The sequence below is a fragment of the Cynocephalus volans genome, chromosome 3 (assembly GCF_027409185.1).
Source record: "Cynocephalus volans isolate mCynVol1 chromosome 3, mCynVol1.pri, whole genome shotgun sequence".
Classification (NCBI taxonomy): domain Eukaryota; kingdom Metazoa; phylum Chordata; class Mammalia; order Dermoptera; family Cynocephalidae; genus Cynocephalus; species Cynocephalus volans.
Genome location: NC_084462.1, coordinates 52,025,314 through 52,041,220, shown reverse-complemented (window position 1 = coordinate 52,041,220; position 15,907 = coordinate 52,025,314). Strand labels below are relative to the sequence as shown.

Here is a 15,907-nt window from a genome sequence, read left to right as displayed (position 1 = left end):
TAAGGAAGATATACAAATGGCCAACAGACATATGAACAAATGCTCAACATCACTCAGCATCCGGGAAATGCAAATCAAAACCACATTGAGATACCATCTAACCCCAGTTAGGGTGGCTAAAATCCAAAAGACTCTGAACGATAAATGCTGGCGAGGTTGCGGAGAAAAAGGAACTCTCATACATTGTTGGTGGGACTGCAAAATGGTGCAGCCTCTATGGAAAATTGTATGGAGGTTCCTCAAACAATTGCAGATAGATCTGCCATATGACCCAGCTATCCCACTGCTGGGAATATACCCAGAGGAATGGAAATCATCAAGTCGAAGGTATACCTGTTCCCCAATGTTCATCGCAGCACTCTTTACAATAGCCAAGAGTTGGAACCAGCCCAAATGTCCATCATCGAATGAGTGGATATGGAAAATGTGGTACATCTACACAATGGAATACTACTCAGCTATAAAAACGAATGAAATACTGCCATTTGCAACAACATGGATGGACCTCGAGAGAATTATATTAAGTGAAACAAGTCAGGCACAGAAAGAGAAATACCACATGTTCTCACTTATTGGTGGGAGCTAAAAATAAATAAATAAATTCACACACACACACAAAATAAAACCGGGGGAGGGGGAGACATAACAAGTATTATTCCTTGAACTTGATATGACAAGCAAACAGAAAGGACATTGTTGGGTGGGAGGGGGGAGAGGGAGGAGGGAGGGAGGTTTCGGTGATGGGCCACAATAATCAACCACATTGTATATCGACAAAATAAAATTAAGAAAAACAAAACAAAACAAACAAACAAAAAACCCCAAAATAATCAATATGCCTAAATGGCATATTTTGAATTGACACATTCTAAATCCCTTCAGGAACACATGAATTACACTTCTGAAAGAAAAGATAAAGAGAAAAATACTAAAAGCAGCAAAAGGAAAAAAGAAGTTATTTTTAAAGAACAAATAACAAACCAACAGCATACTTTTGAACTGAAAATATGAAAGCAAGAATACAATAAAATGACATCTTTAGAATGTTGAATGAAAAAAGACTTCCATCTACAAATTCATACACCGTGAAAAATATCCTTCAAAAATAAAGGTGAAATAAAAGACATTTTAAGTCAAACAAAAGCTGAGCGAATTAGTCTTTAGTAGACCTGCTGTACAAGAAATACTACAGAGTCGTGCAGGCTGAAGTAGAAAGATCTTTGATGTAAACATAGAACTTGCACATATGAAGACCACCAGAAATGGGAAATATATGGTACAATATAGAAGGATATTGACTGTTTAGAGGTTTATAACATATACGTGAATAAAATATGTGAAAACAGTAGCACAGAGGTCAGGAAGAGTTAAAATGGAGTTAAATTTTTGCAAGGATTTTGCATTGTTTGGGAAGTTATAAGAGTATTAATTTAAGGTAAACTGCAATTATTTAGAGTTGCACTGTAAAAACAGAGGAGATATACTGATTTAATTTTCAAACCTTTATGAAAGAATGAATACCTATCTACACAAACTATTCCAGAAAATATAAGTGAGAAAATACTACTCAGCTTATTTTATCAGGCCAGAACCTCCTAATACAAAAACTTGACCAGGGATATTATAAAAGAAATATTACAAGCTAACATCTCTTATGAACACAGACACAAAAATATTAGACAAAATATTATCAAATCAAATGCAATGATAATTAAAAAAATACTACATCAAGACCAAATGAGGCTTATTTGAGAGATGTAAGTTGGTTTAACATTCAAAAGTCAAGCAATGTAATTCTCCATATAGAACAAATAAAAGAGAAAAAACATATGGTCATTTCAATAGATACAAAAAAGTTGACAAAATTCAGCACACATTTATTATATACTTTTCAGCAAAATACCAGAAGAAGGAAATTGCTTTAATCTGATAAAGTTAAAAACAAAGAAACATCAAAAAACCAAAACACTGAAGAGAAGGAGACTATGCCACCCCCAGATGTACCACTTCAGCACAAGGATTATTTTGAGCTAAAGGCAATAGAGAAGAAGCAGATACAAGAAAAGCTCTCTGCTCTGTCCCTATTTTTCTAAAAGCAGGACATAAAATTACAAGGGAGTCTTTCTTCCCCCTCTATCAGGAAGGACAAAGTTAATCACCAGACGGAGATCGCTTTAGACACTTATTAACCTGAAGATAGCATCAGAGGAATCTGTACAGCAAACTTTACTATCTAGCTTTTGTCTACCATTATTTTCACATATGTTCACTTTCCCATAATTTACCACCCCTAGAAACTCAAGGTCCTTTTCCTTCATTTTGTCATGTCCCTAAAAATTTATTGTTCTTTGTTGAAGATGCTATATAAGCTGTAGTTTTAAGCCATCTCTGTGAGCATTACTCCTTCCCTGGGTATCTCCCATGTATATATGAGATACATGTGTTAATATACTTATTTTTCTCTTGTTAATCTGCCTTTTGTTACAGGGGTCCCAGCTGGGAATTTAGAAGGATAGAAGAAAAATATTTTTTCCCCCTTATGCACCCATGGTGCTGTAGATTGGATGCCCCCCACCCCCAACCTCACTGAAGCTTAAATCCCCACTGTAACTATTGAGGGTGGGAAATCCTGTTATGGTAATTGAAAGGTGGGGCCTTAAAGAGGTGATTAGACTGTAGGACAATGATGTAGTGAATAAATTAATAATGGTTAGTGGTCAGGGGAGGGCATGCTTCTGAGGGTTTTAAAAGAAGAACACATGAGAGGTTAGACTCTCTCTGTTCTACCATTTTCTGCCACGTGAGACCTCTGGTTCACTGTCACTACCACCAAGACTCTTACCAGATGTGTTCCCTGGATTTTGAACTTCCCAGTCTCAGAAACTGTAAGCAATAAATTTTGTTTTCTTTATAAATCACCTAGTTCCAGGTATTTTGTTATAAGTAACAGAAACAGACTAATACACAAGGCTAGCATCATATTTAATAGTAAGAATATTTTTCCTCCGAAGTTATGAATAAGACGACTGTTCATTGTCACCACTTTTACGATTAACATCACACATAACAGTTTTAGTTCCCTCCCTGAATTTGAGAATAAGACAATGATGTCCAGTGTCATCACTTTTATTCAACAGTGTATGAGAGGTCCCTAGTCAAAGCAATAAGGCAGGAAAAGTCTATACAGAAGATATAAACACTGGAGAAAAAAAAGTAAAATTGTCTTTATTCACATATATTATGTACCTTAAAATATGAAATTACATACAAACTATTAAAATTAATACGTGAATTTAGCAATTATATAAGGATACAGGAGATGAGGAAAATATATTGAAATCAATTTTATTTTGATACTAGAATAAGGTCAATATAAAAATTAGTTTCATTTTGCTATACTAGTAATAAATAATTGGAAAATGAAGTTAAAGTACCATTTACAATAGAATAAAAATATCAGATACTTAAGCGTAACACAACAAAATATGTGCAAGTTCTATCCACTGAAATCTATAAGATATTACTAAGAGAAATTAAAGAAGACCACAATAAAAAGAGAGACATACAATGTAAAATGATTGGAAGATATTATTGTTAAGGTGCTGAATTTCACCAAATTGATTTATAGACTTAAAGCAATTCTAATCAAAATTGGATCAAGGTTTGTGTATATATAATTTGACAAGTTGATTCTAAAATTCATGTGGAAAAGCTAAAGACCTAAAAGAGCCAAGACAGCTTTGAAGAAGAACATAGTTGGTGGACAAATATTATCAGATTTCAAAACTTACAACAAAAGTGAACTAACTAAGACAGTGTAGTGTTGGCACAAGGACATGCACATAGATCAATAAAATAGAATGGAAAGTCTAGAATTAGATCCACATATAGATGGTCACTCAGTTTACAACAAAGGTGCTATGGCAAGGTAATTAGTAAAGAATGGCCTTTTTCATAATGGTTTTGGAGCATCTGGCTATCTATGTAAAAAAAACTAACTTTGAACCTACTTCATGCCATACATGAATAGAAGATAAACTGAAATGTGAAGGGTAAACAAAAAGTCTTGTAGAAAGAAACAACGGACAATAGGTTCCTGACCATGTGGTAGGTAATGATCTCTTAAACAGAACACACAAAAAAGTCATACGATTAATCTTTTAATCACACGCAAAAATGATAAGTTGTGTTTCATTAAAATTAAGAGAATAAAAAACCTAAAACGGGGAGAAGATATTAAGATTGCATATATCCAACCAAAGATTCACATCTAAAAGAAATAAAGTACCTACAGACCAATGAGAAAAAGACAAAAACCCCAATAAATTGTTAAAAAAGTTGAAATGACACCTCATAAAAGGATATCAAAATGACCAATAAGCATATGAAAAGTTGGTCAACATCATTAATCAACAAGGAAATGCAAATTAAAATACATTGGAATACCACTACGCAACCACAAGAATGGCTAAACTAAAAAAACTGACAATGCCAAATTGCGGCAAAGAAGTAGAACATATGGAATTCTCAGATATTGCAGGTGGGACTGTAAATTGGTACAACTGCTTTGGAAAGCTGTTTGGTAGTATCTACTAAAGCAAAATATGCACTTACCCTGTGACCCAGCAATTCTACTCCTAGTACATACTCAAGAGAAAAGAGTGCATATGTCTGTCAAATGTTCACAGCAGCTTTATTTGTTAACAGCTAAAAAGTAGAAGCAACCCAAATGTCTACCCACAAGAAAATGGATAAATGAATTGTGTTATATTAAGGCAATGGAGTACTATACATCAATAAAAAAGAATGACCTACTGATTACGTATATGTAATGATAGGAATGAATCTCACAGACTAAAAGAGTAAAGGAAGCCATACGCAAGAGTACAGACTCTGTGACTCTTCATGTATAGTTCAAGAACAGGTAATACTAATTGACACTGAAAGGGGTCAGAACAGTGGTTACATTGTGGGGATGAGTGTATTGCTGGGGAAGGAGTATAAAGAAACCTCTGGATGCATGAACTGTTTGCTATCTTAGTCCGGATGGTGGCTGTAGTAATACATATCGAGCAGACACTGTAGATGCTGTACGCCCTGTCCATACGTAGCAAACAACAGTGACATGCTTTTCTACAGCTTACGTTCTTGTGAGGAAGACAGACGTTAGACAACTGACTTCAGTAACGTGTTGAGTGCTTTGGCAGAGGTGTGTTGGCTTTAGGGACACGGAGCAGGGAGAATTCAGGTATTTCAGGGAGGGGAGAAGACTTCCTTGAGGAACGGATGGCTCAACTGAGAAGCATAAGGCGTTAGGCAGGGTCAGAGAGTTGGGAGGAAGAGAACTTTCCAGGCAGAGGGAACAGTAGGTGCCAAGGTCTGCAGATGAGACAGTGAGGCATGTCCGAGGAAGTAACGTTTGGTATGGCTGGAGTACAAAAGACGAGGGTGGAGGGGTGAGGCTGCGAGGTGGCAGGACTGAAGACCTCGCCACGGCGGGGTGTGCTGGATGGGGAGGAGGGCAGAGCCTTTCAAGACTTGCCTCCACTTAGCACTACTAGGAAAGGAACGTCGTTCCGGATCCTAGAGGAGGCCAGGCACTTGCGCCCTTATGTTAATTTTGCCCCCGACTTTCCAGAATTAATTAGCTGTCCCCCGTTTCCTCCTAGAAGGAGACCTATGCGCCCAGCAAGAGTCTTTCAATGCTGGGTGAGCGCTGGCAGTTGAATTTGCTGAACTTTTTATGTGGGTGGACTTGGGGGGCGACAGAAGGAGGGAGACAGATGAAGGGCTTTGTCGAATGCATCAAGCCCTCCGAGTTTTCCTCCTCCCCCCACTGGCCAAGTGAGTTCTTCCAGTTGCTGATGCGGTAGCATGGACAGAGCGATTTAACCGCATCCGTTATTTAAGGTACTATGGGGATGGCATAATCAGAGGGATTCCCCTTCCCAGGAATTTGAGTCCTGTCCTCTGAAGTCTCCTAGTTTAGAGTCGGTGAAGGGGCGTGTGGAGTCGACAGCGCCCCCACGGCCTGGGCGGGGTGGACGGAGCCAGACGACCCTAGTCAGCCGGGTGCACGACTCGCGGAACAGGAAGTTTAACAACTATTAGTCTGCAAATCCAGAGAGCTCGGGTCCCTCTCATCTATCCCGAACACCCCTCCTTGAATTAGAAGGGGATTTAGGAGTAAAGAGCTGCCCGCACCGAATACTTTTAAATGCCGGACCCGGGAAGAAAGAGGGTGAGGAGGACCTGATCCTGCAGAAGAGAGGACCCGGGAGCCACCGGCCCTGGATGCTCAGCGGGGCGGGGGCGCGTCGCTGCGGCGGCGGCGTGGGCGCGGTGATGCAGGTGTGACACCCGCGGGCGCCTGCCTCTGCCGCGATAGCTCCAGCGCCGCCTTAGCCCGAGCTGCCGGCGGGGCTGCCCGGGCGGACGCCGCTTCCCCGGCGCTCGGAGGCCGCCCCCTGCGGATCTCCCACCCCAGGAGCGGACGGCGCTGCTGGCTGCGGCGAGCGCGGACCCGACCTGGGCACGGACCCCGCGCGCCAGGGCTCCCGGGCTCTTCTGCCGGGCTGAAACACACACGCAGGTACCGCGGAGTACGGTTTATAGTAAATCGCAGAAAAGACGGGGAGAGTCTTGCAAAGCGGGCGCAGAAAAGCAAGGACTTGCCCGCTGCTGCCGGCGGCTGCGCCCTTCTTTGAAGGTGGCCTCCCCAAGGGCTGTTTTTAAATCCTGTGTGAACTATTAGCGCCATAAATAGTTTTGCAACTTAGGCTACTGGCCTGTATAGCTCGGTTTCCATAAGCTTCCCAGCCACCGCTTTTAGTTTCAATTTTATTCTTACTAGATGGATTTTTGTTGTTGTTGTTGTTGTTCTTAAAGAACGTTTTAAAAACATTCTTACGCCTTGTGGCTCTGGGTTGGGGTTTGTGAGTGTGTTTCTGAATGTGGGGGGCGCCTTCCGCGGGAGTGGGAGCCGTTTCTTATGGACACAGAGGATCTGTTTACAGATAGGTTTTAGCACAAGGAAAGGAACAGGATTTGTTTTGCAGGGATGGGCGAGCAAATGCGTTTGGCTGGGGAGGAGCGAGGTACTGCTGGTTCTTCCGCAGACGGGTGCTGTCCAGGGTTGCGCTGGGCTGATAAAACACGACCCCTTATCCAGGAATCGCAGATGTAAACTAGCTCCGGTTAAAGGTAACTTAACATCGGTGTCTTGGGCTCTGATAAAGAGCAGTCCGGGTGGGGTGGGGCCTGGGGGATGCTTGCTCGTTTTCTAAGCCCGTTCGAGAGGTGAATGTGGGTGTCTGTGGGGCTCAGGGAGTGGCAGGTGAGGAATGAGAGGTGTGTGTATGGCGGAGAACTGGGCATTGTAGCCAGCTCAGCCGTCGTTCTGGTCTACACTTAATGTTTCTGCTTCTGCCCTCTCCAGAAGAGGTGACTTGTCCCGCTTGCTCCAGTTGTTCCAGAGATACAGTGAAGGTTCATTCTGCATCTTTCTTGAGTCAGCAAATACTCCCTGTGCAGCTTGTGTCAGAGGCGGAATTAATCCTTGGGGATGCAGAGATAATGAAAACAAAATCCTAGTTCCCCAGAAGCTCACCCCTGGTGGGAGGAGAAAAATACCTGTAATAAAGGGATATGATATGGTGGGAAAGAGCTGTGGCAGCAGAGGGTTAATCGTGGCAGTGATTAAATATTTTTTAAATGAAGCCCTTATGGATTAGGCATTACAGGGATTTCAGCAGGGACTGGGTCCCTGTCTTGGTCTCTTGGTCAGTGAGTGACCCATATCACTCTCCCACCCCATCACCATCACTGCCACTGGATGGACAGAACCCTACAAGTCACAGCAGGGCCAGAGTTTGCAGTACGTGACTAGACCCTAGTAGACACAGGCTGATACCAAGGGAGGAACACGCCTGGTGCAGTCGGGCTTTTTATTTTTTACTGGATGGTCTTTCTAAATTTTAAATTTATGAAGGTTTTTCAAGCAGCATTTTACAAAGGCAGGGACTCTGCAAATTCTGCAGAAGTTTCAGGGCAGATGAACGGCTTTCCTTCCCCTGGGTCCTTGCCCTGTCTGTTCTTGTCCAAGCCTGGTAAAAACAAACAAATAAACAAAAAACCCCAAAGAACTCTGACTTTGATTGTCCCCTAAATGGGTGGAAAAAAGGAAAGCTGAAGCAGCTACCATCAGTGGAGATGAAAATCCAATCTCAGGGATTTTCTTCCTGGACAGGAGCTGTGGTGGGTGATGAAAAATGATAGAATCAAGAGCTCTTGTGTTCTGTGTGTTTTCCAAGGACGTCTGTTACATACACTTTGTCACCTAAACCATCATTAAGGTATTTGACAAGCAGCCTGGCACACTGCAGGGAAATCAAAGTGGGCTTTGATGCTCAAACAGCCCTAGGGGAGTGAGTGGCTTGGGCAAGTTATGTGGCTTCTCTTTGAGCTTTGGCTTTTGGATCTGTGAGACGAAGACAACAATTGGGTGTTATAATAATTACGTAAAATATTTTGTTCATTGTTATTGAGTGGCACAAAGTAGGTGCTCAAGAAATGGCAGTTTATTCATTGAGCTCCTCCTATGCAGCAGGCACTGCTTTATGTGTGGGGATTACAGAATTAAACAATATAAAGCCCTACCCTCAAGGAACTTTGTGTGTGTGTGCATGTGTGTGAGATAATCTGCAAATAAATAAGTACATATATAGTGTATTAGCAGATGAGACATTGCGATGGAAAAAAACAAAGCAGGTAAGAAGAACGCAGAGTGCTGCTGGGGGAGGGGGTGGGGCTTGGGCACTATTTTTTTAGTGCAGCTTGGTCAGAGAAGGCTTTGGTGGTAAGTGACATTCAACCAGACCCCTGGGGACATGAGGGAGGAAACCAGGCATCCTGGGCAGAGGAACAGGACCTGCAAAACCCTGAGGCAGGAGAGAGGTATGTCCATAAGGAGAACCAGAATGGAGGCCAGGGGGGCTGTGGCTGAGTGAGTGAGGGGGATGGCAGTAGGAGTTGAGGTCAGAGGGGTAACACGACAAGCCTCGATTTATATTTGTTGCTAAGATATATGTGCTGTTCTTGTTCAGGCATTGGCTAAAATCCTAAGCTCTATGTTTAGAAGAAAGGTTGGTTGGTAGGCACAGGTGCCTGTGGTCCCTCAAAGCGCAGAAGAATGCAGCAAGCTGAAGGCATAAATCTTTGCAAGGTGACAGGAAGCACAGGAATGAGGGAGTCCGTGCAGCACAGTGTTCAGGTTTCTTTCATATGGATTGGAGACTGCATTTGTGCTTTTTTTGAACCTTAGTATTACGTGTCTTTGTTTCCTTTCTCCCACAATGAAAGAAAGGGCCATCTTTAGGGACTAGTCCAGCTGGTATTGTCCTTGCTAGTTATTCTTTTTTCTTTGAGAATGAGAAGAGTTTCTATGGCCATGGGAAAGTTTTGGGATCATCTGGAAATACACTGACCTTCAATGTACCATGGAATGCATTTGCGTAATATCATATGGCAGATTGGTTTTAGACTTCCACCTTATAGGCTTAATATAAAGGTTACAGTTTGCATCCCTGTTGAGACTTTGTTCCTCTAGAGAAAGCATGGTTTTGGGATTTGATAGCTCCATCACATAGCTGTCCTTGGTGCAGTAGGGCTACTGCAGTGTGTTCCATAGACAGAAATGGGGCTGGATGCCTGAGAACCTTCTCAAAGTTTCTGTGAAATAGGATATGGTAAAGCTGGGTCAAGGTCAGGGTGTCTGGCTGAGTGTCCCCCAAGTTATCTGAGAAGGTAACATTAATGTCTCTGAATTTACCCATCCAAGGTCTGGCTTAGAAATCTGATCTGTCTCTCTAAACCACATTGCAGTGACCTTGTTGACCTGCACGCCTGTCCATTGATTTGCAACGGCTGCTGTGTAGCATGTCTAGTGTGCCTTCTTCCTGCAGACTTCCTGTCATGAGAACCACATCACAAGGAGAAGTTTTCCTGATGCACATTTACTCAGAGAAGCAGCTCAGATACCTACCCGAGGGAGTGAACACACACATTAGGGCTGATCTTGCCAATGAGACTACAGAACAAACCACCCCCAAACTTACAGGCCTAAAACAACAGCCATTTATTATTTTCTCACTTATCTATGGGTTAGCTGGGCAGTTCTTCCAATCAGAGTTGTGCTTGGTTGATCTCAGCTGTGCTTGCTCATGGGATTCCGGTCTGCTGTTGGAGTGTCTGAGGCCTCAGCGGGGATGACTTGGCTCTGCTCCAGGTGGTCTCTCATCCTCCAGCAGGTGAGCCTGGCATGTTCACCTGGTAGTGGCAGGGGGCCAAGAAAAGTGGAACCTTGTGTTACCTCTTGAGGCCTAAGCTTGTAGCTGAAACACTGTCACTTCATTCTTGTTTATTGACAAAATAAGATGTGAGGCAGCCCAGAGTGATGGGGTAGAGAAATAGACTCCACTTCTTGATAGGGGGAGCTTCATGGTCACCTTGCAAAGAGCATGGATACAGGAAGGGGAAGAACTTGGGATACTTTTGCAATCAGTCTACCACGGTAACCCTAATATTTAGAGTCTCATTGGCTAAGTCTCTTTTTCTGCTGGACTCTGCTTGAATAGGCAATGACTGTACTTGCCCTTGTGACTCTCTTTCTGAGTTTCCATGGTTGACCTTCTATAGATGTATGTGTCTCTAGATAGTCATTCATTCACCAAATATTTATTGAGTGCTGTCTATGTGCAAAGCATGTTATGGGCAGGGGATACAGCAGTAAAAGAACCCTAGTATCTATGTCATGAAGCATTTATTCAAGTTGCGGGACACAAGTAATATATAGATAAATAAGTAAATGTGTAATATCAGGTGATTAAGGAACATCAAGCAGGGAAAGGAGGATGAGTAATGCCTGGTTGAGTGGGGTGGAAGGGGAGGGTGAAGTAGGAGGTGGGTACTTTATATAAGGTGGTCAGGGTGACAAGAAGGAAGTGAAAGAGTGAGCCAGATGGATATCTGGGAAGATACCTTTCCAGGTAGGGAGAACAGCAAGTGCAGAGGCCCTGAGGCAACAGGGCACTGGCATATTCCAGAAACAGCAAGAAGCCTCACTTAGAAGGAACTGAGTGAGACAGGGTGAGCACAGCAGAGATGAGGCCAGGGAGGGAGCTGGGAGCCAGATAATACAGGGTCTTGTAGGGCCTGATGTGGACTTTGTCCTGTACTTTGAGAAAGTTGGGAAGCCACTGGAGATTTTTGAGCATAGGATGTCACTTTCTGATTTATGTTTTACAATGACCACTTGAGCTTTAGAGATTAGAATAGACTCTAGAGTGGCAAGGGTGGACATGAGGAAAGCAATCAGGATGCTACTGCAATGATCCACGTGAGACATGATGGTGGTTTGGACCAGTGCGGATAGTAGTTGAGATAGCAAGAAGTGGCCAAATTCTGGATGCACTGGATGGTAGAACAGACAGGATTTGCTGGTGAGTTAGATTAAGAACCTGAGGGAAAAAAAATGGGTCAAGGATGATGCCTTGTATTTTGACCTGAGCAGGATGTAGTAGTCCTTTACCGGGTTGGAGAAGGAGTAGTTATGGGGTTCAGTTGGACATCAAACGGGAAATGTTAAATAGATAGTTGAATACAAGAGTCTTGAGTTCAGGGAAGAGGTTCAGGAAGGAGACATAAGTTTGAGTATCATTAGCATGTTCTTTATTTGTCCCTTCAGTGAGCTAAGTCACTGCTGTATCACCAGTGCCCAGAATATTGCCTGGCACATAGTATGGGCTCAATGAATATTTACTGAATGAGTGAATGGAGCCATTTAATTACTAGAGGTGACTGCAAATCTGTGCTATGGTGGGTCTTAAAGTATAACTCCCTGAAATTATTCCTTTTATTTTCAAAGTGTCACAGCAGCCTTACTGTGGATCTTGTGGACTAAAAACTGACTTTGAATATGAAGGCCCCAATTGCTTATGTCTTACAGAAAGCAATGTGTGGTGACAAGTAAGAAAGAGGAATAAGTGGAAACCAAAAAATAGCTAAAAAAAAACCAAAAAAAAAAAAAAAAAAGATCTTCCAGAGAGAGGTGGCTGAAATTCAGGGGTGTGATGTTCTTGGGTTATTATTGTACTGCTCTTAATTTAAGATGAAGCAGAGGCAAGGAAGAATTCTGAAAAAAGGAGACAGTTATTTATATCAGTTAATGACGAGCATAAGAGTGTCATCAGCCTGTTGAAAAATACCACATCTACAGTATTTTGCATAATGTGTTCCTGTTTATAAAAGGAGAGGAATAGGCAGTAGCCTTATAGGAAAAGGGGAGGCTGGAATGACTTCAGTCTCAGATTGTAGGTGCTGTCCATTTTCTTTCTCCCCATGGAGTGTGCGATTATGTGTGAGTGTGAGTATCACTTGCAATAATATTGAGAGGAGGGGAGAGTGAAACAAGAAAAAGCAGATACTGCAATTGAAAGTGGTTGTGTGTGTGTGTGAGAGAGAGAGAGAGAGAGAGAGAGAAAGAGAGAGAGAGAGAGAGAGAGAGAGAGAGAGAGAGAGAGAGAGAGAGAGAGAGAGAGAGAGAGAGAGATGGAGAGTGGGCTCATGGTGGAAAAAAGAACCACAGTTCAGAAGGAAGTGTGAGAAAGAGACAGCCAGTTGGCCTGCATTTTTATGTGAGGATGCTAAGCCTGGCTATGTGGGGCATAGGATAGAGCAGTGGCCTTGGGAATCAGGCAACTGAGTTTGAACACAAGCTTTGCTACTTTCTAGCTGTGTAAACTTGAGCAAGTTATTTAATCACTCTGAGCCTCAGTTTCCTCAGTTGTAAAATGATGATGGCGGTAGTGGTGGTGATGATGGTGATAGGAGTAATACCCAAATGCTCTTTAGTTCCCTTCATGCTCCCAGATAGGAAATATGTTGGCCTAGATGTTGATTAAGGAATCACCATATTAGCTGAGGGAATTGATTCTATGTGAAGGCAAAATTGAGAACCTGTCATCCCATGTTGCCAGTACTATTTAGACGATTATTTGCGTGGGGCCCATGCTGTTCAGATGAGACAAGTGGACAATAATGAGCCTGTGGGTTAGAGATTTCAAGGTGCCTCACAGGGAAACCAACCTTCTGTTCTCTGCAATAAGCCAACCCCTTTAGCTCAGTTCCACAGTGTCACATGGTTTGTTGGAATACCATGAGGAAAACTCGAGTCACTTGGAGTGTGTGGATGCAGAAACTTTCCCATCATGTTCTTGGGCATGGCTCCCACAAAATCTGCCCCAGTCTTCTACTGGAAAAGTCTGCTCTTCTTCCTGTTCTAGGCACATAGTAGGCGTATAATACGTATTTATTAAATACATGAAAGAGTAAATGCTGTTGTGGTTGCTCTGTTGGCCAAGCCTTATCCTGGTTGTCCCTCACTGGCCTGGTAAAGAAATGAGAGTGTAAGTGACAGTGATGAGCTAGTCTTCAGCACCAAGTTGGTACTCAGCAGCTGATGGTTTTCCTTCCCTCACTAACCCCATGCCATGCTGCAGTTCTGGATAGAGGAGCGTATACTCAGCTTTCCCTCTGAGCTCCCAGACACATCATCAGCAAAGCCCCAAGCTTTCTTGCTGTTCTGACCATTGATTTCAACTCACCCAGCAATGTCCTATGTTCTAGCAACAAAGACCCATACTACAGGCTCCTCCTTCAGCTTGCCACATAGAAGCCTGTGGTCCTCTCAAGTCTTCTTGTTTTCTGTAAAAACTGGTTCTACCCACATCCTCTTCTCTTCAGTTTTTAGTGCTTCCTTCTGTCTTGGGTGGCAGGGGAAAGAGTAGCATTAACTTTCTTTTCTCAAAATGCAATTGAAAATTCTTCTCTGACTGGAGACTGTTTAACCCTTCAGAATTGAACTTCTTTAGGAGCTAGATCATATAGGCCCATCCTTCCTCCTGTGTCCATTTTATAGATGAGAAAGCTGAGACCAGGGAAAAGAAATCACAGACCAAAGTGCCTTGGAGAAGTGGATCAACAACATCATTCCTTCCTCTGCCAGGTCTGCACAGATGCAAGAGAAGGCCTTTGAGGTCTTCTTGAATCACAGATGTCTGGGTCTGGAAGTTGATTGTTCCAGCTGGCAGCTTGGTGCTGTGACATGCTTCCTACGTCAACCCTAGGTGATGTGTGTGCGGCAGGAGCTCTGGGCTTCCAAAACTCACCTAGGTGTGCTAGGTGTGATTTGTAATTCTGTTTTCATGGGCTTTTCTATGACTGAAACCTGCAAATGCATACTGCTAAGGAGGAGCAACAGAACACATGGATAAATGATCTGTTCATTATTATTTCTGGATGGGCATGTTTTGTTTTAATTAATATTTCATGGGCAGGTTCCTTTTCAGGTCTAGAATAAATTCAAGAAAATGGAAGGTCTTAATTGAATTATAGGATATTAGAGCTGAAGGGACCTTAGAAAGCAGGGAATCTAAACTCCTTATTAGGCAAAGAAGAGATCTGAGATTAGAGAAGGAAATAACTGATTTAAGGTCATACAATAAATTAATGATAGAGTGGATCAGAGCCCAGCCTGGGGCTGCAGCCACATAAATTCATATGAGAGTATTGGGTATGGGTCTCCTTCATTGTTATGCTTAGAAACCCTCTGAAACGGTACAGCCAGTTTTCCCAGGCAGGTGAGAACCTGGTTAGGTGTCTCAATAGCTTTCTCCAAAGGCTTTAATCCTCTGGGATTTTCCCTGCCTGGCTCCCACAGCCCAGGCTGCTCTTGTTTTGCCTGCAGCCCCTGGTCTCCTGCCATGCACAGAATCTGACCATGGCCTGATCTGGGGTGCAGCAGATGGCACTGAGGAATGGAGCCCAGCTGGCACGCGGGAGCCTCTGAGCAAGAGGAAAGGCACTGTAGAGTGGCAGAGTCCTGCCTGGGGGATGGGGCTGGAGAGGTCATGGCCATGTCCAGAGCTCCTGACCTTGACCCTGGAGGGCTCAAGGAACTTAGTTACACTCATACCCTGCTGAGGGGATGAACACACCCCACACGTGGTTGCTTAAAGGTCCATGGATTAAATGCAGGCACTTCTATTATTTTTTAAGCAAAGGATAAACATTAAGGAAAGGGAAGCTATAGAAAACACTGGAAAAGCAGTAGCTTAAAAGTGAAAGCAATAAACTCAAGTGGAACAATGGAGAGGCAGATGAAAAGGGTCAGAGGCAGTATAAAAACAAGGTGGGGTTCTGAGGCAAGTCCTCCTCTGACGCCCGCTGATGGATGACTTTTCTCGTTATTTATTTTTTTGGTGGTGCTGGCCACATCTCCAGCAGAGAAGCTGTGCTGGGCTCCAGTCTTCCTATCACAGAGTTGGTGGCCTCCTGCTTCCTCTGTGGCCCCAAGTGTGGTATCTCGGGGCACCACAGAGTGCTGTCAGAGGCCGGCTTAGTCCTAGCAGGTTTCTCAGTTTCATCTGTGTCACTCCCAGTTTGCCGACCTGTTACTTCCAGCCTGTTACCTCTATACAGGCGAGGCCTCTTCTGGCTTACTCGAACTTCCGGTCAGTTCCTGGATTCTTAAATTTTTAAAAATTTTTTTATATATTGACAAATTAGAGCTGTATATAGTTATGGGGTTTAAGCTGGTGTTACAATTTTTGAATACAATATGGAAAGATCAAATTAAGCTGATTGACATATCCATCATCTCACATATTTAACATTTTTTGTGATGAGAATATCAGAAATTTACTCTTTTGGTGGTATTGAAATGTACAGAACTCAGTTATTAGCTCTATTCACCATGCTGTGCGACTGATCTAAAAAGCATCCTCCTGTCTAACTGAGGCTTTGTACCTTGAACTGTCTTCTCCTATTCCCCCTAGCCGCTCCCCCCACC

The 15,907-nt window shown here is 43.0% G+C and overlaps 1 protein-coding gene across 3 annotated transcripts in view; it reads left to right on the top strand.

Moving 5' to 3' along the window:
- The first annotated feature begins 6,048 nt into the window (after window positions 1-6,048).
- The window catches only part of SV2B (synaptic vesicle glycoprotein 2B), a 184,014-nt gene continuing 174,155 nt past the window's right edge, over window positions 6,049-15,907 (top strand). The window contains exons 1-2 of one of the 3 annotated variants that reach the window (XM_063089756.1): window positions 6,049-6,592; window positions 7,059-7,203. The gene's annotated coding sequence lies outside the window, so the exon portion shown is untranslated. The remainder of the gene's footprint in view (window positions 6,593-7,058; window positions 7,204-15,907) is intronic. The other 2 variants (XM_063089757.1, XM_063089755.1) reach the window with 2 other exon arrangements.